At 36.5% G+C, this 4,393-nt stretch overlaps 1 long non-coding RNA gene across 2 annotated transcripts; it reads right to left on the bottom strand.

The window, feature by feature from the left end:
* Positions 1 to 1,386: 1,386 nt before the first annotated feature.
* LOC133821097 (uncharacterized) lies at positions 1,387 to 3,142 on the bottom strand. Of its 2 annotated transcripts, XR_009887311.1 has the most exons (4): positions 3,014 to 3,142; positions 2,859 to 2,933; positions 2,329 to 2,390; positions 1,387 to 1,610 (listed from the first exon to the last, which is right to left on the bottom strand). It is a non-coding gene; the product is annotated as an uncharacterized LOC133821097 (long non-coding RNA). The 2 variants fall into 2 exon arrangements; XR_009887310.1 differs by lacking the exon at positions 3,014 to 3,142 and having other exon boundaries at positions 2,859 to 2,997.
* Between the last annotated feature and the right edge of the window lie 1,251 nt (positions 3,143 to 4,393).

Consider the following 4,393-nt stretch of genomic DNA (forward strand, 5'->3'; position numbering starts at 1 on the left):
AATCTACAAGTGTTACTATGAGTGTCCAATTAAATCTCGGTCTAAACCAAAATCCACAGTCATAAAAATACTACTACTATTACTATTATACTACTATCTAACTAGCTAAGTAAAGTTCTTGGACTCTACAATTCTCCCCTACTAAAAAGAATTTCGTCCCCGAAATTTACTTATCAAACAATTCCGGATACCAGGCTAACATGTCCTCCTCCAACTCCCATGTTGCCTCCCGTTCAGAACTATTACTCCATAGGACCTTGACTATCAGAAAACTCTTAGACCTTAACTTTTTCATCCCTCTATCTAGGATGCTAACCGGTCGTTCCTCGTAACTCAAGTATTTCTGGAGTGCTATCGTATCGTACTTGAGGATGTGAGATGAGTCTGACACATACTTGCGTAGCATTGAGATGTGGAACATGTTGTGACTATCTGCTAGGGCTGGCGGTAGGGCTAGTCTATACGCAACTGCTCCCACTTTGTCCAATATCTCAAAAGGACCTATAAATTAGGGACTAAGTTTGCCTTTCTTCCCAAACCGCTTCACACCTTTCATAGGAGATATTCTTAAGAAAACTTGATCTCCGACTTTGAATTCCACATCACGTCGCTTGGCGTCCGCATAACTTTTCTAACGGTTTTGAGCAGCGAGCATACACTTTCTAATCAGGGCTACTACATCCTGAGCTCCTCTAACAGCTTCAGTTCCAAGTAGTTGCCTTTCTCCTACCTCGTCATAATGCAACGGCGATCGACACCTTCTTCCATAAAGCAACTCATAAGGTGCCATCCCGATCGTTGACTGGTAGTTATTATTGTAGGAGAATTCTATCAGCGGCAAATACTCATTCCCAGATCTCGATGTAAACACCGATCCTCTATCGAATACTATTGTCTTAGAGATTCTATGCAGTCGTACTATTTCTTGGACTTAAACGTCTCCGTAAAGATCTGTTGTGTACGAAGTCTTAACAGACAGGAAATGAACTGACTTGGTTAATCTATCTATTACTATCCAAGCCGAATCATGCTTCTTACTTGTTCGTGGTAAACCTGTCACGAAATCTATGGCTATATCATCCCATTTCCATTTTGGAATGCTAAGTGGTTATAATAAGCCTACAGGCCGCTGATGTTCTGCTTTCACTTGCTGGCATACTAGACACTTAGACACAAATTCTGCTATGTCCTTCTTCATCCCTGGCCACCAATACATTGCCTTGATGTCGTGTGCCATCTTGGTCGACCCTGGGTGAACTGAGTACGGAGTTGTAAAACCCTCACTTATTTTAGTTAAAACCATATTTGAGGTGTTACGTTTTAAAACTATATCATAATTTATTTCTGCGGAAGTCTGGACATTTTTTTTTTTTTAAACTTGAAAACTTATTTCACATTATTTACATTAAACATAAAGTGTGTCTCAAACATATTATACATAAGTATTAAATAACCCAATTTATTTTCAAAACATAACTTCACACTTTATTACAAACATCTCACTGATAACTGAAATAACCCACAAAAAGGTCGATGTGTTCATATGTACAAATCAGGGTCAGGACCATGCTTCAGTTCTCCTCATATCATTCACATATTTCTTTCTCTACCTGCAACACAAGACAACTGTGAGCCTAAAGCTCAGTAAGCAAAGTAATGCATGCAATGCTAATGATTACCCAATATCAATGGTCATACACAACTTCTTTTTAAATTTTGGGCCCCTTAATATTGTGCACACTGTTTGAATTGGTCAATGCCTGCAGGGCTTGTTACACATACAATATAAAATCCCATGGGTTCTCCTCCGGCTAGCCATCACCACAGTAGGGCACATTAAAAACCTTATTCCATCGTTGCCCCGTCAGGCTCAAGAGTTAAGGCGGCCACACACTGTGGTGTCAATACATATAACAATAACTCATATGGAGGAGAAATAAAAACGGAAATATGGCAAACAACATAATTGGTTCACTAAAACCTAGCCCAAATTATTGGGCAGCCACTATAAGCCTACTATAGGCCTCCGTTTACACTTATTAACACTTTCATTTGCCTTTTCAAAACAGTGGCACTGAACTTAAACTTCTTATTACAAATTTCTCTTATGTTGCACAAAACTTGCAAAGGCATCATATGATTAATCATCATAATATCATGCATGGTCTTATATCATATAATAATTTACCATATCACTATTATGCCATGCATACAAATTTATGATGAAGTGTCAATGTATGTTAATACCACTTACTCACAAAATATTCATATAATGCATACTTTCACATAACATGTAATTCTTGTGTTGCAGTTGAGTACTTTACTTACCTTTTGTCCAAAATATAGTTCACCGTGTAACAAGTGGTGTCTTAGGTATTGATGTGCTTATCCTGACAATGGCATGGATTTCTCATCATAATGAAGGCAGTAAGACACTGAACTCTCATTTAAAAATACCCATAAAACATCATATCAAATTTCATACCCAAAACATGCCTAAAATGCCTTAAACCACCTAGATCGAGCATTAGATTTATCTTAGACATTTGGAGAAATTTTGACAGAGTTTCCCCTTAATTTTAGCTATCCTCAAATATCAAAATCAACCAATAATCAACATCAAATAACCTGCCATAACCATATATCCCAAATACCAACATGATTCATCATAATGTTATCATATACCGATTTTGATAAAATTCTTATCTCCTAGATCATCACCCAAATTAAATGAGTCTCCACATATATTCAAACATTTATAAACATATATACTCTCTTATAAACTCAATAAAATAACCAAAAATCATCTTGTACTCCAAGAACCCCAAAAACCTCATAAAACACAAAATTTCACTTACCGAGCAACTTTTCGGCGAAGACAATCTCTTCAAGCTTTTCTAAACCTCAAACCACTTGGAAACCCCAAGAAATATCTTAAAAAGGATAAAACACCATATATAAGCTCTCAGAAAAATTCAAAAACATAGTTTAACTTCCAAGTACAAGAACTTACCACAAAAAGGCTAGAACTAAGCTTAATCTACTTCTTTGGCTTTGCTTTCACTTGGATCTCCTTAGAATTTCTTCAAACCAGCCAAGAAATAGTTTTTGGTTTTCTTTTCTCTCTGTTTTTCAGAATAATGGTCGTGCAAAGTGATAAGGTTTGATGAAAATTCCTTATTTTCAATGATTTAGCCTTATTAAATCAAATTTTGACACCTTTCATCTCATCATTTCACCTTTTGACTTATGACAACCTTATCACTTCAATAATTTCGACTTAATCATCTGCTAGGCCTATTATCCTTATGTGTAAAACACTCACACCAAACCTTAGGTCCACATGACTTCATACCCAATAGTTATGCTTACCCGATCGAGCGTAGCGCACTTATGCTAAGCTCGTTTTGACTTTGCATCAATACCACTGATTATGTATACCTCCCATCAAGAATTGATCTAATGGTTCTAAAACCATTTTTACATCATCAATGAGACCTTAATCATACCTCGATTACATTTGGTAAATCCATAAATACTCAATTTTACACCGAAATACTAGTAATCGACATTGTACTATTTTTCATACTTAACCTATTTTGCCTTCTATATCTCACTTTCATCACTTAATTCCATGCCTTGTCCATATTTTTCATACTTTCTTATATCTTGAGCACATCAAACACCCATAAAAGACAACTCAAATGCCACAAGGTTAATTATATTGAGCATACATATAGACATCACATACACAACTTTTATACTTATACATGAAAACACTTATAAGAATATGCATATGCTCAAATTATACATATTGTATGATATGTAATGCAATGCAATCATGTGATTATTGGTGTTTACCGAGTTTTTCGGAAACGAATACAAACAGAATAATAAAAAGATAAGAACTGTAGAAGTGCTGAAATGCAACTAAACAAACAGTGTTTTTACGTGGTTCAGGCGTTAACAAGCCCTAGTCCACGAGTCGATGTTATTATACTTGGAAAAGGTTACAGTAAGATGGCTGGTGTACAAGAACTTCACACACTCACAGTGTTTCTCTCGGGTTCTCTTGAAGAAGATGAAGCTAGAGAGATTTTAGTAGAGTTCTTGCTATGTGATTTGTTGGCCGTCCTTCTTCTTGTAAAATGAAGGGGTCTTTATAGCTAGGGTTTCGGATTAGGGTTTTTCTCTACGTACATGAGTCTTAATTACACCAGCCATAAATAGGGGATACAATTACTGTAGTAGCATGGCTACAAGACTCTATGTGGGTATATTTACGTGAAAGTATGGGGAACACACAAAGTCAGCCGTCTTTTCCAAGTTGTCAGCGGAACAGTAGGCGAAAAGGTACCCTTAGGCGTGCTGGGATGTGTGCGGCTTTGACCTG

This window comes from Humulus lupulus, chromosome 3, assembly GCF_963169125.1.
Source record: "Humulus lupulus chromosome 3, drHumLupu1.1, whole genome shotgun sequence".
Taxonomy (NCBI): domain Eukaryota; kingdom Viridiplantae; phylum Streptophyta; class Magnoliopsida; order Rosales; family Cannabaceae; genus Humulus; species Humulus lupulus.